This window comes from Canis aureus, chromosome 16 (assembly GCF_053574225.1).
Source record: "Canis aureus isolate CA01 chromosome 16, VMU_Caureus_v.1.0, whole genome shotgun sequence".
Taxonomy (NCBI): domain Eukaryota; kingdom Metazoa; phylum Chordata; class Mammalia; order Carnivora; family Canidae; genus Canis; species Canis aureus.
The window spans coordinates 514567-541473 of NC_135626.1; the positions used below are offsets into that span (position 1 = coordinate 514567).

General features: G+C 43.5%; 1 protein-coding gene across 9 annotated transcripts in view; it reads right to left on the reverse strand.

Annotated features, from left to right (window-relative positions):
* Positions 1–26907, reverse strand: part of TTLL11 (tubulin tyrosine ligase like 11) — a 244759-nt gene that overhangs the window by 144406 nt on the left and 73446 nt on the right. The gene's annotated exons all lie outside the window — the stretch shown is intronic.

Genomic DNA, 26907 nt, shown 5'->3' on the forward strand with positions numbered 1-26907 from the left:
ATGCTGAGTTTGCCAGGACTTTCCCCAGTTCCAGAGCTTCTGCTCAGGTTCCTGGCTTGTTATAATATAGGTACAATCTATGGGAAATCCTCAGAGCCCCATGGCCACCAGATCCATCAGTGACCTCTATTTTCAAAAGGGATTTTCCAGAATTCATATTCACCTCTCCTCTGAGGTTTTACTCAAGAGTGACCGTTTCCCCCCAGTCATTAAAGTTAAGAATGGACGCATACTTCTTAGCATGAACTCATGGACCAGGATAAAAATATAGTCTGTGTCACCAAACTCCAGCCCCAGATATTCTGATTTAATGGATCTGGGATGAGACCTGGGCATGTTTATCTTGGAAAAAGCATGAGGGGTGAGTCTGACGCTCACTCTGCTTGAGAATCACTGAACTTAGGTGGACAAAATAAAAGTACAATCTGGGACCAACATATCGAATGAAGTTTTATGTACTGATGTCAGCCTGAACGGGAGGAGGACCTGCACGTAGGCTACAGCTGCGGGTCCCTCCAGCTTAACCCAAAGCTGCTGTTGGACATGAAATCCATTATCTTGTAACTGCACGGATGGCTGAAAGGGATGCGGATGATGCGGCGTGGCCTAACGGCTTGGCCCTGGCCTGGTCTATTGAAAAATTTATGTCTTTTACTGCCCTCTAGTGGATATTTGAGAAATGTGACCGGGAAAGACCCCCATTCAAAATTCAGATTCTTCGCAGTAACCCACTCTACTAACCGGGTCTTTTTTTGTGTGTTTTGTTTTGTATGGTTTTGTATTTGCTTTTTATTTTATTTTTTAATAATAAATTTATTTTTTTATTGGTGTTCAATTTGCCAACATACAGAATAACACCCAGTGCTCAAACATTATATGGTCTCATTCATTTGGGGAATATAAATAATAGTGAAAGGGAATAGAAGGGAAGGGAGAAGAAATGTGTGGGAAATATCAGAAAGGGAGACAGAACGTAAAGACTGCTAACTCTGGGAAACGAACTAGGGGTGGTGGAAGGGGAGGAGGTCGGGGGGGTGGGGGTGACTGGGCACTTGACAGGACGAGTACTAACCTGATCTTAAAGAAAAGCTACAAAGAGCTCCCCCTCTAGGCTGTCAGGTAAAGTAAGGTCATACTTAGAATGAACTCATCTCTAAAAGGCCAGGGTTGGCCAAGGTCACAGTCACTGTTCAGGCTCTCTGTTTCTTAAATACATTTCAAGTGTTCTCACTCTATACAGTTGGGACTCTCTGCTAAAATTCTCTCTTAGTAGGTATAAAACTTTAAAATTCATGTGCAGCATGAATAAGAAATCCTGTAAATATATACCACAAAAATATCCGTGACTTTTCCAGTCTTCACTGTGCTTGTTTTGTATTTTCCAAACTTTCCATTGAGGGGGAGGGGTGGTGGGGAGAAACGAGTAGCAACGGTAGGCAGCAGCAAGTGTCTCTCGATGTATGTAAGGAATGCTTCTTGGTGGACAGGTGCTTCTACGTCCATGTTCATAGCAGCATGACTCAATAGGCAAAAAGTGGGAGCAGCCTGAGTGTCCATCAACATATGAGTGGATAAACCAAATGTGCTATACACACACAATAGAAGTTTATTCAGCCACAGAAAGGAAGGAAGTTCTGACACCTGCTACGGCGGATGGACCTTGAGGACTTTATGTGAAGTGAAATAAGCTGCCACACAAAAGGACAAACGCTGAATGGTCGCACTTCTATGAAGCACTTAGAGGTGTCAGAATTCGTAGACAACAAGTAGAGTGGTTACCAGAGGCTACGGGGAGGGAGAAACAGAGGGCTAGTGTTTGAGGGGTGCAGAGGACCAGAGTTCTGGAGATGGATGATGGTGATGCTGTCCCCACAATGTGAATGTATTTGATGCTGCTGAACGATATACCTAAAAATGGTGAGGATGGGAAGTTAGGCATATTTTACCATAAGTTTTTAAGTTTAAAAAGAATTTTTTAAGATTTTATGTATTTATTTATATGAGAGAGAGAGAGAGCATGAGAAGGGGAAGAAGCAGATTCCTCACCTCACTGAGCACGGGGCCCGATACAGGACTTGATCCCAGGACCCCAGGATCATGACCTGAGCCAAAGGCGGAGGTTCAACCGACTGAGCCACCCAGGCACCCTTAAAATTTTTTTAATAAAAAAAAGAAACTAAGTAGCTTTTGGTGAGTTAGAAATAAAACAAAGTAAAAAAACAGAAAATGTGAACTCTAGCCCCAGTTTAATTTTTTTTTTTTTTTATTTATGATAGTCTCACAGAGAGAGAGAGAGGCAGAGACACAGGCAGAGGGAGAAGCAGGCTCCATGCACCAGGAGCCCGATGTGGGATTCAATCCCGGGTCTCCAGGATCGCGCCCTGGGCCAAAGGCAGGCGCCAAACCGCTGCGCCACCCAGGGATCCCTCTAGCCCCAGTTTAGACAGGAAATTTCTGACTGTGTGACCTTGGGAAAGTCATGTAACTTCCAGGGCTTTGTTGTACTCATCTATAAAATAAAGAGGTCACATTAAGGTCCCTGGCTTCTGCCAACTAACAGGGTCTGAACAATGGCTTAGCTTGACATTACCACAGTTGAAGGCTGTGTCACAAACACACAAGCGACATTAATTAGTAGAGAGTTCACACTGCACTGCTGTGATGAGTGCATCGGGAGGATCTACAAGAGCATGAGACCTGGACTGGAGATTTATGATGCACTTGAGAAAGGCGGCTGGGCATCTGGGGGAAGCAAAGCTAAAATACTTTGAGAGAGAAATTCAGCAGCTGGAACACTGAGGCACAAAACATTATTAGCAGTGAGGGGAGACTCAGAGGACAGCTTCTGAGGAAATACTGTGTCTGCAATCCTGGGGAGGTCAAAGCCAGTTAGAGTGGTCTTCTGTCACTCAGGTGCATTTGCATTCAATATCAGCACCCAAGACCCTTGGCATTGCAGGCACAGGTAAAACGAAGCTTCTGGAAGATGAGCCCACATCACAAAGTGCATGCATGCAGGGACATCCCCTTCCAGCCTGGGCAGACTGAGCCTTACCCACAGGGCAAACCCCTAGTCCCGGCGTGATCTAGGTGATCTCGGAGTCAGCTGAGGAGGAGGCAGTCTGCAGCTAGGTTACAAAGGGCCAGACAGGAAGGGGCAGAGCGGGAGATAGACAGGTGCCGCCAACAGTAAGAACCGAGCAGGTATCGCGCTGCAGCAGTGGGGGTTGTGAAAGCGGAAGAAAGCAGGATCTATCTGGGCTACTGCAGACAGTTCCAATGGCTGGAGAACAGAGAGCGGTGGAGAGTGCGCAGGAAGTCTCACCAGTGAGCTCTGCCGAGGCCAGATAACAAGTTGCACACACACCTACCAGGCACTCATGGGTCAGGCATGGGGCCAAGCACTTTACATGTATCATCTCATTTAATCCTCCACAACCCTATTTTACAGTTAAGGAAATGAAGGCCCAGAGATGTTAATTAACTTGTCAAAAGTCACACAGCCAATGGGACGTGAAGCCAGGATTTAAGCACAGACAGTGACATTCCAGAGCCCGTGTCTACAGTAAATAAGGGAAGGATGTGAGAAAGGGGATGGAAGAAGACCATGGCTGGGTAGGAGGTGGGGTCCAGAAAGGAAGGGTCTGAATATCATTATAAGGGGGTTGGGACAATGTTCTGAAGTGACAGGAGTCACTGCAGGGCTTTAGAAGGAAACAACTTGATTATTTTCTTTTTAAAGGCTTTACTTGGGCAGCCCCGGTGGCTCAGTGGTTTAGCGCCGCCTTCAGCCCAGGGTGTGATCCTGGTGTCCTGGGATCGAGTCCCACATAGGGCTCCCTGCATGGAGCCTGCTTCTCCCTCTGCCTGTGTCTCTGCCTCTCTCTCTGTGTCTCTCATGAATAAATAAATAAATAAACAAATAATCTTTAAAAAAAATACTGGCTTTACTTATTTGAATGAAAGAGAGTGAGCAGAAGGAGAGCAAGAGAGCATTCGCAGGGGAAGTGAGGAGCAGACTCCCAGCTGAGCAGGGAGCCCGATGCAGGGCCCGATTGCAGGACCCCGGGATCACGACATGAGCCAAAGGCAGATGCTCAACCACTGAGCCATGCAGGCATCCCACAATGGGCTATTATTATTATTTATTGTTTCGTCCCTCCCACTTAATTACGTGTTTGTTGAGGATAAAGACCACACTTTATTTTAGTCACTGTTCCCAGTATGCAGCAGAGTGGAGTATCAATAAATATTTTACAAAATACTATTGAGAAGCTCGATTACTGTGGCATTTATGAACTAGAAGAAGATTATTCAAAATGGATATATTGCTGACAGATTGCCAGGTAAACCAGCTTCTCCTGTAGAAACAAAATTATTTTAACTTGGAAGAAAAGTTTCCTCTAAACGACCATTGGTGGAACACGTATCCTGGCTACGAGTTGCACAGCCATGATCTATCAAATTCTCACGACAATCCTGCAGGGAAAGAGAAGCTCAGAGAGGGGGGGTCTTAGGGCCAAAGTAACACAGCTGATCACTAGTAAAGTTATTTGAAACTGAGTTGATCAGATTCAAGAAGTCTGTGATCTTTCCACGACAATTATTGTCTTTGGGAAAACTCAAAACAGTTAACATGGGGAGACTTTTGTTTAGTAGGCAAAGTAAGGAAGGAGAGAGATGTAGGAATACAAAATTATAGCCACGAGGAGCAGGACTCATCTTGCTTTAGCTGGGACCAGCTGGTATAAGGAGAGTGATTCCAAATAGCCACAGAGCCCGGTCAGGCCAGGAAGGAATTCTCTCTCCTCTCTCTCTCTCTCTCTTTGTAAAAAACAAAGAAACTGGTGACTTGCTCAAGGCCACGTAACAGTGGCAGAGCCAGAACTGAAACACAAAATCTTCAGATTTCTAAGCCAAAGTTCTTTTACTAGAATTGATTCCGTCATCTGAAGAGGTCTTTCAGAAGAGAACCTGGAAGTAAGTTCTCTCCTCATTCTGAATAATAATATTTGTCTGGTTTTATAATACATTTGGATGCTTTTCAGGGCCATCAGCTCATTCAGTCTTCAAGCCTCCGTGCTAGGGAGACAGGGGAGGGGAGGCTCAGAGCCCGCGGCCGCCCAGCTGGAAGGCATCCCCAGGGCAGCCCCATCTGCCTTGTCTTTCAGAGATGCTCTCAACGTCCATGGGAGGTGGACACAGCCCCACAGGCACTCGAGGAAGCTGGTGCTGATGCTCATGAGGAGCCTCTCCATGGCATTCTCCCCAGTCCAGACAGTTGTCAATGCAATTTCGTGGATTCCACTCTTAGTGAGCAGCAACTTTATGTGGGCCGTAATCTATCCGTCATTGGTGAGCAATCAAGAAGGCCACTCTAGAACACACCCAGAGCTATAAAATTTGCTTAATAGGAGGGAACCAGGCATTTTCGTCTCAGGTCTCTTCTCAACACCGGGAGGACACAAGGATAGCCGGCTCACAAGCCAGGCCAGTCGGCCCTGCCTGCCCCACTCCAGCCTCCCCCCATGTCTCCCAAGTGCCTTGAGCAGGCTCTGACCAGGCTTGCTGGGCCCTGGGGGTCACTGAGCACAGAAGACCCCACGCTGCAGCTCCCATTTACCACCACCAGGTCCGTGTACCCGAGGTCTGTGGGGAGCAGCAGAGCAGAGGGCTTTGGCACCAGACAGACCTGGGTTCAAATCTCAGCTTGGCCACTCCCAAGCCAAGCCCTGGCCAAGCTGCTGAGCCCATGTGTATTCAGGATCCCCGCCTGCCAGAGAGGATGGATAGTGCCTACTTCCTAAAGGGAGGCTTTGATACTCTCTTGCATTTTGTATTTAACACAGTACTATTTTTTATAGTATTACATTGGATTTCATTTTACTTTATTTTTTCTTATTCTGCCCTGGTCTCCTAATCATCCTCCAGATTCCACACTGAGGTTCCTCCTTGACCTACTTGGCTAGAATCTGAGCACCTACTCTGCTGTCCTGCAGCACCATCCCCACGGACTGGCCTTGTCTCCTGGCCCTCAGCTTCTCCCTGCTCCCCTCTGATAGCGGTCTCACACCCACCCCAGCAGAGTTCAGCCCACAGCCTGGTGTGATTCCCTGGCCCCACAGTCTCCTAGCTTTCCTAGCTCCCTTCCCCACAGACTCCTACTGAGACCCCAGAAAGCATCATAGCTGATCCCATCCGGGACACAACGCCCGAATACCAAGCAAGCTTCCCTTCCAGCTAAACTCATTTTTCAATACGGAGGGGTTCCTGCTAATGGACTGGCTAACTAATCTTTAGCTCCCCTCCAAATGTATTTGATCATATAATAATCAAAAGCACTTCAGATCACCAGCCCTAGCTTTTCCTTCTTCCCAACACTGCAGTCCTTGTATCTTGCATTCCTACCATACTTTACACATTAAACTTAAAAAAAAAAAAAAACCTCACGAGAATATCAATGTCATATTTTGCAACATTCAAACCAGAAGTCCTCCCTCTGATGCTCTTTTGGCTAAAACAGCACAGGCATTGGGCTACCCATGTTAATATGAATACATGAGTTCTAACCCTACAGGATGAGTAAGGGCATTTTCATTGTTATACTTTGTAACTAGAGCTTTCCCCCATACTTCCAGTCCTACAAAAAAAAAAAAAAAAAAGAGGCTGAGTTAACTTAATTGCTAACTGTTTGAAGGCAGGAGAAAACAGCTCCCCCCACCCCGATTCTCTGCCCCCATCTAGCCTGGAACTTTGCATGGACTGGGACTCAGCAAACGCTGGTGGGAACCCAGCCTGTGTCTTCCTTTGTTCTATGCTGTTACCCTTTTGTCCGGGATCACAGGTAAGAGTACTTCAGCACTAATCCTGGGTGACTTCAACCACTCCCAGGACTTCAATTAAAGCACCCTGAACACAGCGGACTTCCCATTCTGTTATCTCTGGCACACATCTCTCTCTTAGGCTCCAGACCCATATTATTAGACATCCCCATAGGTGTCAAAAATTCAACGTGGACAAAACTAAATCCATTGTCTCTTTCCTCAACATTACAGCTCCTGTGTTCCTGTATCAGTAAATAGTGCCACCATCCACCCTGGTCCCCCAGGCCAGAAATCTGGGAGTCACCCCGGCTTCCACCTTCTTACACACCACCCACCCTATCGGATTACCAAATTCTGACATTTCTACCTCCTAACATATCTTACTGTCCTTTACTGTTCTCAGTGCTCCTCACCTCTATTGCTGCAACAGCTTCCTTAGTGACCGGAGGAGCTGCAATGAAGCCTCTGTCCTGGGTATTTCCCACAGATTATTTTCACTCCTTGGAAGCAACTCGATAGATGTTAAAGGGTGAGCCATACTAAATTGCCATTTTTATAGGTCAAAAACTGCTGTACAGAAATTGGCAATTTCACATGGTTCAACGTAATACTGTTAGAACCCCCTCCATCACAGGTGAGGAAAATGGGACTTCATGGGTCAGGTGTCCCTCCACGGTCAGACAGTTGTACACTAGGGAGCCAGGATCTGAACATGGGTGTGCGTCCAAATTCCCAAAGGCTACACTTTGCTAAATTACATCATCTGTCATGTACCAGATCTGAGAGGAAGGCTCATAGCTTAATATTTTAGGATGTAATCAATAATAATACATAATAACCATGTATGAGTACCTATAATTCATCGGCATCATGTCATTATTTTGCTTCATCCTTATAGCCATGCTATGAGCAATCCACTGATATTGACTTTTCTTTTTTGTTTATTAAAAAGATATATATTTTTGAGCAAAACACCTAAATTCTCTGCCTTCATTTTTTTTCATGGATATAATGGGAATAATATATCTACCTCACAAGGGATGTCTTGAGGACTGAATGAGTTAATATACATGAAATTCTTTTAAAAAGTGGTGCTGGAATAAATAAATAAATTGACTAATTAAGAAATTAATTAATTTTAAAAGAGTCGTGCTGGGCACATACTACCTGCTACATAAATGTTCACTATTATTATTTTGAGAGGGGCAGATTTTCAGTTTACTGGCTATCACTTCTTAGTCAAATGTATATTCTATATTTCTATACTTTTTTCAGTGAGATGTAATTGACATATAACATCATATTAGCTTCAGGTGTACAACATACCAATTCAATATATGTATATATTACAAAGTGATCAACACAATAGGTCTACTTAACACCCAACACCACACATAGTTACAAAATTTTTAAGAAAAACGAGATGATGAGAACTTTTAAGATTTATTCTCTTAGCAACTTTTTTTTTTTTAAGATTTTATTTATTTATTCATGAGAGACACACAGAGAGAGGCAGAGACACAGGCAGAGGGAGAAGCAGGCTCCATGCAAGGAGCCCGATGTGAGACTCGATCCCGGGTCTCCAGGATCACACCCTGGGACGAAGGCAGGCGCCAAACCGCTGAGCCACCCAGGGATCCCTCTTAGCAACGTTTAATATATAATACAGTATTATTAACTATAGTAATCATGCTATACACTATATCCCTATGACTTACTTATTTTATTTTTTAAAAAGATTTATTTATTTATTCATGATAGGTGGAGAGAGAGAGAGAGAGAGAGAGAGAGAGGCAGAGACACAGGAGGAGGGAGAAGCAGGCTCCACACCGGGAGCCTGATGTGAGACTCGATCCCGGGTCTCCAGGATTGCACCCTGGGCCAAAGGCAGGCGCCAAACCGCTGAGCCACCCAGGGATCCCCACTTACTTATTTTATAACTGAAAGTTTGTACCTTTTGACCCCCCCCTTCACCAATTTTGCCCAAAATGTTTTTATCTTTGTTTTGTTTTTTAAATATCCTTCATATGTGTGTGATACCGTTTTTTAAATAATGTTACAAATAAGGGATCTGAGGTTCAGAGAAGTCAGATGACCTGTGAATCACAATTAGGATGTGGTACATCAAATGTCAGGAGCACAGGAAGAGTAAGGAGTGGGGCGAGGCAGGGAGGTCCAAGATGACTCTGGGACCAGGGCTATGAATCTGGACACTTGCTACGCTGAGGATCAGTGGCATGGCCTGTTGCTGGGTCTGCCTGGTTCAAGGTCATGGGGCCAGCGGGACAGCAGTGCTGTGCTAGTGCTGTGGGGCAAGGGCCCTGATTACTACCAGAAAAGCACTGGGTATAAACCGACAAACCAAGAGACCAATCCTGAGAACCTGGCCTGGCAGCCCAGTGCCCTTCTGGGAACTCTCAGTCATTAGCCTGATCATTTACGCCAGGAGAGTGAGAACAGGATCTCCTGTAAGCCTCCGGATTTCAACTGCTGGTTTAAATTTCAAGGAGCAGGAGGTGCTGACATGTAGGAATTACTTTTACATGCTTTTGATCACCATGAAGCTCTGTGGTGTTCTAAATGAGAGCGCTGGTTGGAAGCCAAGCTGGGCTGAGTTCTACAGGGAACTCCTACTGTGCCACCAAAGGCCAGCTCTCTAAGGCACTTTTCCTTGAATAAACACTGTTTCCCCCACCTCCCCTTATTTCAATGGTAGCAGGTGGCCACTGGACAAGACCTTTGCCTACTCTCAATGGGCTCACAGGCACTGTAATCCCAGCATCCTCTTCCTGACCTCAGTGGTCATGTGTAAGGAAACTTCCCTGCTTCTTTAATAAATCAGAGAGTGGCACTGGAGGCCACTCCCTGTGTGAGAACAGGCTCCCCTTGACTGTCCCCCCACCCCACCCATCCACCTTCCCTTTGAGGATATCTCTCTAGTCACTGTCTCCATCACAAGGGACTTAGGACAGGAGGGGAGTTTGATCCCAGTTAATGCCCTGAACCAAGCCTGGGCTCCAACTCTTTCCTTACTTCCCCACAGCCCAGATGGCACTGAGTTCTAAAAGACTGTTATTAATGACTCCAGGAGAGCAGAAAGGAAGTAAACACAGAGAAGAACATGCAACCAGACAGTTCTGTTCATGGAACTGTGGCTTCTCATCTCAGTACCACAGAGCTATGTAGTGTGTCCTTGGATGGCAGAAGGCAGCATTTCCCCGTGCCTGGGAGCACACCTACATCACCTGGAGGCTTGGCTAAGAGTTCCCCTAACACTGACGCTGGGAAGTTCGCCCTCTCTAGGGAAGACTTCACCTATGACCCATAAAGACAGGACGGTTATGTGACAACCACAACAGGATAGCATTCGGGATCTCAATTCCATAAACTGGAATTGAATTCCATAAACTGAGAAGCCAGAGATATATGTACAAGAAATAGTAGGGTACTTGTTAACCACCACAGTGTCAATATCTTCATCCGTCAAATGGGGATTATAACAAACCTCTCTGGTCCAGCATTTTCCACACATGCATAACCAGAGAACACTTTTTAAATTATAATGTACTTGGAGAACACCAACAGGAGCTCACATATATTCAGATTAATAACGTGGGCTGATTACAATTTCAATATATAAGAGATGGTGATATGGCAATATTTGTCAACGGTGATATGAGTCAAATGTATTTTAACACTAACCATACAACAATTAATCTGAGAGACAAGTTAATATTTTGCTTTTACCTTAAATTCAGATAGGCATGATTTTCTTGTTGGTGTTTTGCCCACATCATTTTTAAAGTATCCCCTGGTTATCTAACAAAGGGCGGAGTCTGAGAGCAACTGAGATAAATCTGAGATTTTACTCTGATAAATTGTTTTATTCTGACCTGTAAGCCCTTTCCAAATATCCAGAGGTTTCTTCAAAGATGTCACACCAGGGGAATAAAAAGAGCAAGAGGAAGAAATAACCATGCATTGAGCATCACAGTGCTGGGCACTTTGGAGTATTCTTATTAAACACTATATGGAGTGTTCATCCACCAGCACTTTTGTCCACAGAGGACAAAACAAGGCTCAGAGCGCGATGCAAAGAATAACGCAAGGCCACATGTGCAGCTGTGGACAGTGTCAACGCAAGTGTGGCTGGTTCCAGAGCCCAGCCTCTTTCCGCTACACCGATTGGGAAAAGGAAGTAGGGGGATTTCACAGCAGCCCTTGTGTCCAGTACTTGCATAGTAATGGCCTTCCTATTACACTAAAAGCTTCACAAGGACAAGAACTCAGGTTCGTTCATCACAACAATCTCAATGTCAAGTACAATGTCCAAGACTCGAGCTAAGAAAACTCAGAAGACACGGATACAACTTTGAGATTCCTGAAATACTGTCATTGGAGCTACCAAGAACATATATGTTCCATGGGACAATCAGCACCAAACCACGTCCAGTGGGGATGGGGAAGAGAAGATGAGATAGAGGTGTAAAGGTCTCAACTCGAGAATTATTTTAAAATTTCAAGCAGTCCTCAGTGGAATGAACTGCCTAGACAAATATTAGATTGAAGAAAAAAAACAAAGAAAAATATTAGATTGTTTCTGAAAATGATCAAGTGCAGGCTGGAGCCTGGGTACCTGTCCAGGTGTGGAGGGGATTCGCCCAGAAGAGAGTAGCCTGGATCTTCTCTCAGGTCCTTTCCAGTCTTTGGTACCTCTTTAGCTCTATGCCTAGTTAGTATCTGACTCACAGCATTACTTGGCCAAGTCTATCTCCTCTCTGGGCCTCAGTATCCTCATCTGTATAGTGGAGGTCTCTATTGGCCTAATGCTCCCAGGGATCTTTCCATATGCTCTTTGGAGAAAAGGGTCATGGCAAGACTGCCTACAGGATGACACTGTGCTGTGACAGGTCACAACCCTCCTACCCAGTGTGGACACCCTCCTTGCATGCAAACTCAGGCCACCTTAGGCAGTGAGCTGAGGCTGCTTCCCCACTCTGGCAGAGAGATAGATCAGGGTCACTGGCACTCAGAAAGTAAAGTAGGAGTCTGGGAAACCTGTAATGTTAGACATAATTCTGGAAAGTGTTAAAAATTAAACACATTCAAGCAATATAACAGCATTTGTGTTTCGTGAGGAAGAGAAATGAAAATACTCTGCTCCATAGAGATCGATCAGTGGTTCTCGATGCAGCTGGTACTGCCACCTATGGAGGGTTTTGTTTATCACAGTGAATGGAGAACATTACTGGCATTTGGTGGGAAGGGCCTGAATGCCAAACCAACAGCTGTGCACTGGGCAGTCTGCCATACCTTTGTAAAGTCAAAGACCTTTGTATATAGAACACGGAGCTAGCCTAGAACCCAACTCTCTGTCACAAACAAAAAGAATTGTCTAAATGATTTAAGTTGAGCCTCACAATTTTCCAGGAGTGTAGCAACTATGTAAATAGGGGAAAAAATCATACTTTGCCCTTTCTATCAATTTTATCAAGAGTTGTTCAGTATTTCAGAAGCATCACCTTACTGATGGCATGGTGGCTTATGGTATCTATTTATCAATTATTTACTGAGACACAGAGAAACATTATAATGTTTAATCAAATTGCCTTACTTTTCTTATATCCAAAGCTATTCGTTACAGTAGATGCAAGCATTGATCACTTTTTTATGTCTTTCACTGGAACGGTGCCAAAGTACTTATTAAAATGTATACATTTTCCCTTTATTTTCTCTTTTAGAGAACACTTTGGGTGTTATTTTGTTTTTAAACTATGTGTGTAGGTTGATTATGTTTCATTTCAGGATAATAAATATGACAAAATATTTTTTATAAAAGGGGAAGGAGGGGTGCCTGGATGGCTCAGTTGGTTAAGCATCTGCCTTTGGCTCAGGTCGTGATCTCTGGATCCTGAATCAAGTCCCACATCAGCCTTCCGGCTCAGTGAGGAGGAGTCTGCTTCTCCCTCTCCCTCTGCCGCTCCCCCTTGCTTATGTGCACGTTCCCTCTCTCTCTCTGTCTCAAATGAGTAAATAAGATCTTAAAAAAATAAATAAATAATAAATAAATAAATAAATAAATAAATAAATAAATAAAAGGGGAGGGCACTGGAATACCTTGTAGCAATGAGCACACTTTGCCCCCACTGAAAGAAACTAGGGATTCTTGAGAGATTTGACTAATACCAACGCTGGGGCAGGAAAAAAATAAGAAAAGCCTGGAACATCTTGCTGTGACAAGAATAAGAGAGTGCCCACAGAAACACAGGGACTGCTAAAAGGTTACAGGACTCCCTGGCCAAATCTTGGATAATTTAGCATCAAGATAAATAATGATAGTAAAGGATTATAACCAACTGGATAGAATAGGAATCCAAGAGTCCACACTAACATGCATATGCACACCTACACAGATAAATACGTGAGAAGACAAAGTTCTTCCATGCAGTAGAAACTCAACTAACACATGTAGAAGGAATGATGGGGTTAGCTAATCACCATGTGGCAACCATCAATAACGGATTCAGACAAGAAACACTAACAGGGGTTAAAACCAGAGGGTGAAAATCTGAGGGGTAATAAGATATTATATAGTATTAAAGCATCTTCCCACAAGGTACTTCTTAATTTGGAAAGCGAAAATAGCAATTTTTCAGTGGAAATCTGGCAGACACCACCTTAACCAAATGATTAAAGTCAACATCACCAGTAAGAGGATATGTTGACATCATGTGCTTCCGGATGATACCCCTGAGAAAGACACGGCACTGCTTCTGTGCTGTTCCTGCCAAAAATGCCTATCCTGAATCTAATAATGAGGAAACCTCAGACAAACCAAAATTGAGAGGCAGTATGCTAAATAACTAGCCTGTACTCATCAAAAATACCAATGTCATGAAACACAAAGAAATACTAGAACATTCTTCCAGATTACCAGAGTCTCAAGGGATGCGACAACTGGATCCAGTTCTTTAGCTATACATAATTGGGATAACTGTCAAAATCCAGACCAATTTGGAATAGGATTAGACAAGAGCATGGGATCAAGGTGAATTTCATGATTTTGTGGTTATGAAGGACAATGCTGCTTTATTTAGGAAACACATGTGGAGGTGTTTCTGGGTAAAGGGGCAACATATATGCAACATATATGCAACTTACTCTCAAAAAGGAAAGAGGAAAGGAGAGAGGGAGGAAGCAAATGTAAAACATTAACATTTGGGGTTATCTGAGTGAAGGGCATGTAGAAATTCTTTGTATTATTCTTACAGTTTTCCAGTTAAGGGGTGCCTGGGTGGTTCAGTGGTTGAGCATCTGCCTTCAGCTCAGGTCCTGGGACCAAGTCCTGCATCAGCTCCCCAGCTCCCCTCAGGAAGCCTGCTTCTCCCTCTGCCTATGTCTCTGCCTCTCTGTGTCTCTCATGAATAAATAAATAAAATCTTAAAAAAAATTTTTTTTTTCAGTTAAGTCTCAAATTCTGTTGGCAAAAAAAGGAAATGGAAGGGGACCAAAAGGTCCATTAGGTCCAAAAGGATAAAGAAGCACTATTACTAGATCTATTCTAGCCAAACAAATCCTTTTACCCTGATCTCCCAACTTCTAGAAACATGTGGGGTGAGTTTCAGAAGGGGATGGGGGAGGGGGTGTGTGCTGTGGGGAGGCAGGAAAAGTCCAATGAGTTTGTGAAAGAAATGGAAGATCCGATTACCACATCCTGCTCACCCTCAATCTCTCCTCTGCCTTTGTTTCCCTGAAACAACTCCTCTAAGATGCAATCATGATGCAAAGATGCTGAACAGTCATCTCAGAGATGGCTCCGTTTCTCTGGAGACAGGAAAGGAGGCACAGGCAGAGCAATTTTCATAATTTCCTTTTGAAACAGGCACTGAAGTCAAGATTGGGGCCCCCATTTTCTGGGAGAAAGTGAGACACATGTCCTCGAGTGACCAAGGCAGTGTCACTAAGAACTTTTGCTGAATGAAGTAAAAGGACAAAAATGGAAAGGTGAACCTTTTACTCACTCTGGGAAGCCGGGCTTTCTTGACCTTTAAAACAGTCTCCCAGAAAAATGTTTACTTCTTCCACTTTTTAAAAATTCACCATTAAAAGGGGGGAAAGCACGTAAAGGCAGTGGCTCTCTAATGATCACATTCATCTCGCAATTCCACATAATAAATCAGTGCCGCAAAGAATCAAGATTCTAACAGCTGTGATTTAAAACAGTAAATGTATTTGGGGCCAAATTGAAGTTTAGAAAGTCATACAAAAGAACTTCTACTCTTGCAAATACTTACTACACAGGGCTGTCTGGGTGCGGGGCGGGGGGTGGTAAATCTAAGGGGAAAAGAAAAAGTTAAGCCAAGTTGGGATTCCATTCAAAGAGAAGTCTTTACTTTTTTCCTCTCCTAAATGACCTCTCATCAAATAAATAGTGAAATAACTAGTCTTAAGTTTAGGTTTTCATGAAAAAATTAAAATAAGCCCATTTTCACATTTCCAATAAGCCAGCAACACTCAGAATGCTCTAAGAATTCTTAGCACTGGTTTAAATTTCCATTGAAGACTGCAAAACTTCTCTTAATAGTCACTCGTTTATGGGGCGCCTGGGTGGCTCAGTTGGTTAAGCATCCGCCTTTGGCTCAGATCATGATTTCTGGGATCCTGGGATGGAGCCCTACATAGGGCTCCCTGCTTCTCCCTCTGCCCCTGCCCCATGCGCACTCTCTCTCACTCTCTCTCTCTCTCACATGGGCTCTCTTGCTAATAAATAAAATCTTAAAAAAAATTTTAAATTCATTTCACACAAATGCCTGAGGGTCCCCCGCTGTGCTGGGCAGTGGAGAGCCAGATTCTGGCTCCCCAGTGCCCCCAGTCCAGCAGGGACAACAGATAAGTAATATCTACTCATTGAGGGACATAGCGTGATTCTCATTGCAGTCCTGTGGTGCTACGGGTGAGGAAATTGAGGCTCAGAATAATTAAATCACTCCCCCAAGGTACACACTTAGAAAGTAATTTTAAAAAAGGGTTTTAACCTTTGGGGTCTATACTGAGCCTGAACAGTTGCCTCATTACCTTTCACCCAGGAATATTGAAAAAAAAAAAGTACTGTGCTTTGGGGTCCTAGAACCAAAGGAAAGTACAGAATTTGGGCAGCAAGGAGCTGTCCGTGGGTCTGAGTGCAGGGAAGTGGGAGGTGGAGTGGGAGAGTAGGGGATCAGGAAAGGCCTTCCTAGAGTGGGGGGGCAAGCAAGATGGTGGAGGAGTAGGTGCCTCAACTCACCTGGCCCCACCAACTTACCTAGATTTCAATTCTCAAACCATCCTGAAAACCTATGAATTCGACCTGAGATTTAAAGAGAGAACAGCTGGAACGCTACAGAGAGAAGGGTTTTTGCTTCTAACAAGGTAGGAAGGTGGGAAAAAAAATAAAAAAGAATCAAGCGGGCACCGCAAGGAGCCAGGCTAAGGCCTATCCTCTGGGACAGGGAAGCCCAGCCCCAGAGAAGCAGGAACTTTAAAAAATCCACATCAGATTCTTCCCGGACAGAAAGGCGCTTGGCAGGGAAATCGGGCAGAACCGCAGGAGGGGCAGTGGGGCCTCCAGTCTCCCGGAGTCACTAATAGAGGAGGTGAGGAGGTGCGCCCGGGGGAGAGCGCGCCGCAGACTGTGGGCCGACCTCGGTAAAGAGCTGGAGCGCGCACCCGGGGGCCTTGGGGAGAAGCCGGTGGGTCAGGCTGGGGGGTGGGGGGGCGGTCTGCGCCCCAGGAGCGCGATTCCAGCAGCACAGGACCTGGGTCACAGGGCGCCGGGGACACACCGGGATCCTGTGTTCCCCTCGGACAGGTGGAAGTGGGGAGGGCCCAGGACAGCGAGGACTCTCCTGCCGCCAGGCGCCCCCAAGCTGTGCAGGTCAGCGCACCCGCGCCGCCCGGGAGCATCTAGGCCAGTGAGGACTGGGAGACTGATTCTTCCTTGGTGTTACTGAGGGAGCTGACTCCAGAGGTGGAGAGCTGGGCGCCGCCAGTGGTGTTTTCCTCCTTGTGTCACCTTGTGCCTGGGAGAGTCGGGGCCAACAGGGGACAGAGGCCTCACAGGACAAACAGTTCCTACTAAGCCTGGCACCTTGTGGGGAGTGGGGCATCTCCCCAGGTGCACACACCTGACAATCAGCACAGCAGGCCCCTCCCCCAGAAGACCAGCTGGAAGGACAGGGGAAGAGCAAGTTCTTGACCAAGCAGCGCTGTAAAGCTCCAGGGGAAGTCAGAGGGATTTATAGTATATAGAACCAGAGGGTACCCTCCTATTTTTTTTTCCTCCTTTTTCCAGTACAACTCATTTTTATATCAGACTGTAATATGATATATTACAGTCTTAGATATATTTTCCACTTAGTTCCCTTCAACATACTTAACTTAATCTTGGAAGATATACAAGATATGCTTTTGTTTTGTTTTGTTTTCTGTTTTTTGTTTTCTCTGCCTCATTTTGTTCTACAATGGCAGAAGTTAATACCTTCTAAAACATGACCAGTATGCACCCAGAACCAAGTGGTATACTGTGCTGGTTCATTCTATGAGATTCCTCATTCCCATTCTGTTCCCCTCTTTTATCTCATTTATGTTTTGGTTGCCAATGTTGGGGCCTTCTACAAGTATTTCTGGTTTATACAAATTTGGGATTGAGCATCTTCTAACATACGGAACTTAATATACTCAGAACCAAGAGTATCACCCTCTAGAACCCCTCAGGTAGACTACATTCTCCTTCCACTACAACTTTGTCACCACCACCATCTCCCAGTCCCCCCAACCTTTTTTCCTTCTTTTTTTTTTCTCTTCTTCTTTGGGATTCTTGGCCTTTTATTTTTTAACTTTGTTTTAAAATTTGTTTTTCACTTTAGTGGTCTTTTGTTTTATTTCATTCTGACCTTTCTTTTCAATTTCTGGTCTCTGACCTCGGCAGAATCATCTATGGTGAAATTTGCTTAGGTCATGGTTGATTTTCTTGACTCAGGCTGCTCATACAGCCACTCTGCACTGAGCAAAATGACTAAAAAGAAGAACTCACCAAAGAAGAAAGAATCAGAAACAGTCCTCTAGCCACAGAGTTACAGAATTTGGATTACAATTCGATGTCAGAAAGCCAGTGCAGAAGCACAATTATAAAGCTACTGGTGGCTCTGGAAATAAGCATAAAGGATTCAAGAGACTTCATGATGCAGAATTTAGATCTAATCAGGCTGAAATTAAAAATCAATTAAATGAGATGCAATCCAAACTGGAGGTCCTAACGATAAGGGTTAATGAGGTGGAAGAAACAGTGAGCAACATAGAAGACAAGTTGATGGCAAGGAAGGAAGCTGAGGAAAAAAGAGAAAAACAATTAAAAGATCATGAGGAAAGGTTAAGGGAAATAAATGACAGCCTCAGAAGGAAAAATCTACGTTTAATTGGTGTTACAGAGGGTGCCAAAAGGACAGAGGACCAGAAAGTGTATTTGAACAAATCATAGCTGAGAACTTCCCTAACTTGGGGAGGGAAACAGGCATTCAGATCCAGGAGATAGAGAGATCCCCCCCTAAAATCAATAAAAACCATTCAACACCCCGACATTTAATAGTGATTGCAAATTCCAAAGATAAAGAGAAGATCTTTAAAGCAGCAAGAGACAAGAAATCCCTAACCTTTATGGGGAGAAGTATTAGGTTAACAGCAGACCTCTCCACAGAGACCTGGCAGGCCAGAAAGGGCTGGCAGGATATATTCAGGGTCCCAAATGAGAAGAATATGCAGCCAAGAATACTTTATCCAGCAAGGCTCTCATTCAGAATAGAAGGAGAGATAAAGAGCTTCCAAATAGGCAGAAACTGAAAGAATACGGGACCACCAAACCAGCTCTGCAAGAAATATTAAGGGGGACTCTGTAAAAGAAAGAAGAAGTCTAAAGAAACAATCCACAAAAACAGGGACTGAATAGGTATTATGATGACACTAAATTCATACCTTTCAAAAGTAATTCTGAATATGAATGGGCTTAATGATCCCATCAAGAGGCGTGGGGTTTCAAACTGGATAAAAAAGGCAAGACCTTTCTATTTGATGTCTACAAGAGACTCATTTTATTTTATTTTATTTTATTTTATTTATTTTTTACAAGAGACTCATTTTAGACCTAAGGACACCTACAGCCTGAAGAAGAAAGATTGAAGAACCATTTACCATTCAAATAGTCCTCAAAAGAAAGCCGGGGTAGCAATCCTCATAGATAAATTAAAGTTTATCCCAAATATTGTAGTAAGAGATGAAGACGGACACTATATCATACTGACAGGGTCTATCCAGCAAGAAGACCTAAGAAACATAAATATTTATGCCTCTAATGTGGGAGCTGCCAGGTATATCAATCAATTAATAACTAAAGTAAAGACATACTTAGATAATAATACACTAATAGTAGGAGACTTCATCACAGCACTTTCTGCAAATGACAGAGAACATCACCAAAGAAACAATAGCTTTAAAAGATACACTGGACCAGATGGATTTCACAGATATATACAGAACTTTGCATCCAAACACAGCTGAATACACATTCTTGTCAAGTGCACATGGAACTTTCTCCAAAAAGGACCACATACTGGGTCACAAATCAGGTCTCAATTGATACCCAAAGATTGGGATTGCCCCCTGCATATTTTCAGACCACAATGCTTTGAAACTAGAACTCAATCACAAGAAGAAATTTGGAAGAAACTCAAACACATGGAAGTTAAAGAGCATCGTGCTAAAAGATGAATGGGTCTAATTTCCCAGTTGGGAAATTAGAGAAGAATTAAAAAGATTCGTGGAAACTAATGAAAATGAAGATACAACCATTCAAAATCTTTGGCATACAGCAAAAGCAGTCCCAAGAGGGAAATACATCACAATACAAGCATCCCTCAAAAAATTGGGAAAAAACTCAAATACACAAGCTAACCTTGCACCTAAAGGAACTAGACAAAGAACAGCAAATAAAACCTACACCAAGCAGAAGAAGAGAGTTAATAAATATTTTAGCAGAACTCAATGAAATAGAGACCAGAAGAACTGTGGAACAGATCAACAAAACCAGGAGTTGGTTCTTTGAAAGAATTAATAAGATAGATAAACCATTAGCCAGACTTATTAAACACAAAAGAGGAAAGACTCTAATTAATAAAATCACGAATGAAAAAGGAGAGATCACAACCAATACCCAGGAAATACAAACGATTTTTAAAAAGTATTATGAGCAGCTATACGCCAATAAATTAGGCAATCTAGAAGAAATGGACACATTTCTGGAAAACCACAAACTACCAAAAATGGAACAGGAAGAAATAGAAAACCTGAACAGGCCAATAACCAGGGAGGAAATTGAAGCAGTCATCAAAAACCTCCCAAGACACAAGAGTCCAGGGCCAGATGGCTTCCCAGGGGAATTCTATCAAACGTTTAAAGAAGAAATCATACCTATTCTACTAAAGCTGTTCGGAAAGAAAGAAAGAGATGGAGTACTTCCAAACTCGTTCTATGAGGCCAGCATCACCTTAATTCCAAAACCAGACAAAGACCCCACACCAAAAAGGAGAATTATAAACCAATATCCCTGATGAACACAGATGCAAAAATTCTCAACAAGGTACTAGCCAATAGGATCCAACAATACATTAAGAAGATTATTCACCATGACCAAGTGGGATTTCTCCCTGGGATGCAAGGCTGACTCAACAATCGTAAAACAATCAACATGATAGATCATATCAACAAGAGAAAAAAACAAGAACCATATGATCTTCTCAATAGATGCAGAGAAAGCATTTGACAAAATACAGCATCCATTCCTGACCAAAACTCTTCAGAGTGTAGGGATAGAGGGAACATTCCTCAGCATCTTAAAAGCCATCTACGAAAAGCCCACAGCAAATATCATTCTCAATAGGGAAACACTGAGAGCCTTTTCCCTAAGATCAGGAACATGACAGGGATGTCCACTCTCACCACTGCTATCCAACATAGTCCTGGAAGTCCTAGCCTCAGCAATCAGACAACAAAAAGAAAGAAAAGGCATTCAAATTAGCAAAGAATTTTCTGTTCATGTCTTTTGCCCATTTCATGATCGAATTGTTTGTTTCTTTGCTGTTGAGTAAGTTCTTTATAGATCTTGGATACTAGTCCTTTATCTGATACATTATTTGCAAATATCTTCTCCCATCTGTAGGTTGTCTTTTAGTTTTGTTGACTGCTCCTTTTGCTGTGCAAAAGCTTCTTATCTTGATGAAGTCTCAATAGTTCATTTTTGCTTTTGTTTCTCTTGCCTTCATGGATGTATCTTGCAAGAAGTTACTGTGGCCAAGTTCATAGACATAGACGTGGCCAACAAGCACATGAGAAAATGCTCTGCATCACTTGCCATCAGGGAAATACAAATCAAAACCACAATGAGATCCCACCTCACACCAGTGAGAATGGGGAACATTAACAAGGCAGGAAACCACAAATGCTGGAGAGGATGCGGAGAAAAGGGAACCCTCTTGCACTGTTGGTGGGAATGTGAACTGGTGCAGCCACTCTGAAAAACTGTGTGGAGGTTCCTCAAAGAGTTAAAAATAGATCTGCCCTACGACCCAGCAATTGCACTGCTGGGGATTTACCCCAAAGATACAGATGCAGTGAAACACCGGGACACCTGCACCCCGATGTTTATAGCAGCAATGTCCACAATAGCCAAACTGTGGAAGGAGCCTCGGTGTCCATCGAAAGATGAATGGATAAAGAAGATGTGGTCTATGTATACAATGGAATATTACTCAGCCATTAGAAACGACAAATACCCACCATTTGCTTCCACATGGATGGAACTGGAGGGTATTATGCTGAATGAAGTAAGTCAATCGGAGAAGGACAAACATTATGTGGTTTCACTCATATGGGGAATATAAAAAGAGTGAAGGTGATTAAAGGGGAAAGGAGAGAAAATGAGTGGGAAATATCAGAGAGGGTGACAGAACATGAGAGACTCCTAACTCTGGGAAATGAACAAGGGGTAGTGGAAGGGGAGGTGGGTGGGGGATGGGGGTGACTGGGTGACGGGCACTGAGGGGGGCACTTGATGGGATGAGCACTGGGTGTTACACTATATGTTGGCAAATCGAACTGCAATAAAAAAAATACAAAAGAAAAAAGAAAGGGTATATTGAGATTTCCCAGTCTATGTACTAGAAAGAATAAAAGAATGAAAAAAATACCAACTTTCCAACAGTATACTAACATAATGGATTGCCATGAAGAAAAGGAAGTAAGAAAGGACAGAGCATTTGAAATATTGGCCAAAAAATTCCCATATTTTGATGAAAAGCATTAATCCATGCATTTCTGAACCTTAAAGAACTCCACATAGTATAAACCTAAAGTACACCTAAACTCATTCTTGTTCAAACTTTTCAAAGCAAAAAACAAAGAGGAAGCCTCAAAAGCAACAACAAAAAAGATTTATTACAACTAATGTTCAGTAAGATTAACAGTTTACTTCTTATTAGAAACCATCAAGGTCAGATGTCAGTGAGGTGACATATTCAAAGTATTGAACAAAAAGAGATGATATCAAACAGGAATTTTATATCCTGCAAAATTATTTTTCAATAGTAAAGGAGAAATAAAGAAGACATTACCAGATAAACAAAAACCGAGAAAAGTACTCCTAGCAAGCTGACACATAAGAAATACTAACAAGAATATGTTAAGCCTTGGGGCAAGTGAATAGCTCAGTAGGTTAAGCGACTGAGTCTTGTTTTTGGTTCAGGTCACCATCTCAGGGTCATAAGATGAGCCTCGCAACAGGCTCTGTGCTCAGGAGTTTGCGTGAGATTCTCTTTCTCCCTTTGCCTCTCCCCTCCTGCTCACATTTCCTTTCTCTCTCTCTTAAATAAATAAAAATAAAAATAAAGACCTTCATAGATTTGGTGACATCAACTCTGACCCTGGGAGACCTAATAGGAGTTCGTCAAGTGACCAAGCACAGGAAGAGAATCCCTAGCAAAAGAAACAGTCAGGAGATGAAAGAAGGTGCACAGATGTGAATCTTTCTGAATGGGCTTCAGACAGACCCATCAGGAAGGGTGTTTTGGCTCTGCCAATACTAGTGTCAGCCAATCACCCCACAGGACTGCTCAGGAAGGTATGTGCAGGCATGGCTTCAGTTACCCTCCTGGAGGGGTGGGACAGAGGTGAGGAGCCTACCCTAGTGTGGCCTTCACTATCCACACTTCACTAAGCCTGGGCTACGCTGACCTGGCATTAGCAAGAAGATGACTGATTACACAAGCCCCTTTGTGTTCCAACTGAAACCCTGGAGCAGAAATCTGTGCAGAATTTTAACTCCAGTGGGGAGTTTTATGGGATGTCCAGGAAAGCCAAATTCACAGAATCGCAAAAGATTAGAGGTGGAAGGGTCCTTGACGATGCTATACAATCTCCTTTTGCAGAGGAAGCTCTGAAGCTTCAGGGAAGGGGAGAAATGACTTGGCCAGGGTTCCATAGCCAGTTCAGAGGTGTGCCAGGGTATGGCGTCAAAAGCACAAGCAATGAGAGCCAAAACCAACAAGTGGGACTACCCCAAACTAAAAAGCTTCTGCACAGGGAAAGAAACAATCCATAAAATGAAGGGGCAAACCATAGATTGGGAGAAAATATTTGCAAACCATATAGCATATATAAGGGGTTAATGTCCAAATTATGTACAGAACTCGTATAATTCAATAGAAAAAAAAAAAAAGGAGTTAAAAAAATGGGCAGAGAAGCCAAACAGACATTTTTCTGGAGAAGACCTACAAACAGCCAATAAGAACATGAAAAGATGCTCAACATCGCTCATCATCAGGGAAATACAGATCAAAACCACAATGGCACATCACCTCACACCTATTAGTGAGAACACAAACTGGCACAGCCACTTTGGAAGATAGAATAGAGGTGCCTCAAAAAAATAAAAATAGGGACGCCTGGGTGGCTCAGTGGTTGAGCGTCTGCCTTCGGCTCAGGGTGTGATCCCAAGATCCGGGATCAAGTTCCAAATCAGCACCCTGCAAGGAGCCTGCTTCTTCCTCTGCTTTTGTCTCTGCCTCTCTCTCTCTGTGTCTCTCTTGAATAAATAAATAAATATTAAAAAAAATAAAAATAGAACTACCAGCAACCCTACTTCTAGGTATATAGCCAAAAGAAATGAAATCACTACCTCTGAAAGATATTTGCACCCCCATTTTGTACAGCATTATTCACAATAATTGACACGTGGAAACAAGCTTGGTGTCCATCAACAGATGAATGGATAAAGAAAATGTGGTGCATACATAAAATGGGATGTTATTCAGCCATAAGAAGAAGGAAATACTGCCATTTACATGGATAGAACTGGAGGGCATTATGCTCAATAAAATAAGCCAGAGAAAGATAAATACCATATGATCTCATTTACATGTGGAATCTAAAAAAAGCCTGACACATGGAAACAGAGAGTCAAGTAATGGTTGCCAAGAGCTGGAAGGTGGGAAAATGGGTGATGGCCAAAGGGTACAAACTTCCAATTCCAAGATAAGTAAGTTCTGGGCTCTGATGTGTAGATACGGTGACGATAGCTAACAATACTGTATTGTGTACTTGAAAGTTGCTAAGAAAGTCGATCTTCACGGTTCTCACCACCCAAAAATTATAATTATGTCAAGTGATGGAGGTATTAACTAACCTTATACCTTATGTGGCAATGTGTATGTCACATCATCACATTGAACACCTTCAACTTCCATGTTACATGGCAATTATATCTCAGTTGCACTGGGGAAAACAAAAGAGGTGGGGCTGGGACTTGAACCTAGGCCACCTAACTCCAGTCCAGCCCTTCATTTTGCTGAGGGCCAGGATACATGTAACTTATTTTGTATCACCAGCACCTGGCCCTTCAGAGGCTCAGGTAATAACTGGACTAAACCAAGCCAGAAATCTGAGTGCATTAGCCATGGCAGAATGGAAGCATGAATGAGCCTCTCTGATCCTGAACTTCGAAGTCCTCATCTGTAAATGAGATAACGATGCCTCCCCAAACTGAGTGAGGCTAGCAGAGGTTACGCATATACAAAGTACTTGGGAAACTGCAAAGATGCCAGTTGTCACTTGGGCTGCTTAAAAGGACTTCCTAATGAATAGGACCTAAGTATGCTTTCCCAGAGAGGAGCAGCCTCTTAGGTTTCAGACGATATTATTTTTCCAGTAAACAAATTGAACTGTTAAGCAAGGGGCACAGAGCAGCATGATATATCCAAGTAAGAGTTGAAGTTCTACTTTTGGCAACAAAGAAAACAAAACTTGAAGCCAGATGGGAAAGTGAAACTGTGGCTCCTACAGAGTCTCTGCCAGTGGCTCTGAATCATCTGCCTTCTTCTGACAGCTGGAGTGCTGTAGCTGGTGTCTTCAGTCCTTTACTAGCTATGTACCAGAACCCTGGGCCTCTGGGGATGCCACGCTGCACAAACAGAGGCATTCCAAGCTTGCTGCAGATGTGTAAGAGCTCTGTGTGTGGGTGGTAGTTGGGTGCATCACCAGGGAAAGGCCAGCAGACCAACCACCGTGTCATCAGACGGCATTTTGGTAAGCTCCTCATGGCCCAGGTCTGGCCCAACCCTTGTAAAGTGCCAGGTTCTGTCATGCTGATACCCTCGGCGTCAGAGGAGCTAACTTTTGATGGTTAAACTCACAAGAGACTAAAATTTGTAAAACACAGCATCTGCATATTTATTTGCAAATACACCTGAGTTCCTACACATAGTAGGAACTGGGATAGTGCCAGGGACACAGTGATGAATAAGACCTGTCCAATCACTCACTGCCATTTTGGGGCTTGCAGTAGGAAAAGAAAGATTATTAAACTATGCAGTTGCCACACAGTGAATAGGAAGAAAAGTCAGGAAGAGAGAAAAACAAGGTGCCATTGAGGACTTGCACCTGCCTTGGGGGGCGGAGTAGGTTTGTAGGGAAAAGAAAAGAGAACAGGGGTCCAAAAAATTAACCAAATGGGTCAGGTGAAAGAGCGCAGTCTTGCAGGTGAGGAAGGCACACAGAAGATGAAGACAAGTGCTCTGGGCGAAAGGAAAAGCATGTACAAAATGCAGAGATAAGAGAGGCCGTGGTACCCAAAAAAGTCTAATACGGAAGAATATCCCAGAGGAAGGGGTGGAAGATGGTGCCAGTTGAGGCTGCAGAGGGGGGCAGGGCTCTATGAGGAGAGAGGAAGCATAGAAACTTCATCCCCTGGGCAAGCCCTCGGGTGACCCGAAGCCAGCCAAGTCAGCATATCATCTCCATGCAGGAAAAGCATGTGAGCAATCAAGTCACAAGAAGGTTACCTGACAAGCATGGAATCAGGACAACGAGTCTATGCTTCACCCTGCAGGTTTTCTTCCTGCCTCAACTCTGACCCACTTAGCACTCCGTTTTCCTAGTTCTGAAACCCAGTGGAGAACATTGTTCTCTGGGGTTTTTGCGAATAATGCACTTCATTCAGCCTCAAGGAGCTGAATCAATAAAAGCTAAGTGAGGATGGTAACTGAAGAGGAAAATGGAAGAACTCCATGCTTTCTGCTTCCCTCCAAGAAACTGCAAAAGATTATTGAACAGGTTTTTGGCTTTATTCGCTGAAAAATTCTTTTGCTACGAAAGACAAACTCCTTCACTATAATAAATACTGTTTTGATAACATAACTGTACTTTTCTCAAATACCCAGATGGAAGACCATATGCAAAATAAACTCCAAGGAATTTTTTTATTGGCCATCTGCTTATGGGGCGGGGGGAAGAGGGGGGATGCCAGCCTGCATCCTCCTCTCTTCACAAAAATTTCCACTGAGAATCCTATTTGCTTCCTGCTAATGCCACCTGCTGATCATATATGGGTACCAGTTTTGCAGCAGAATATCGAGTGATGTGGATCTTTCCCGTTCTTTAATGAAATAAATGTGTTCCTAATTAATGCAACAAATAAAATACCTACAGAGTGTCAGGTTTTAGAATG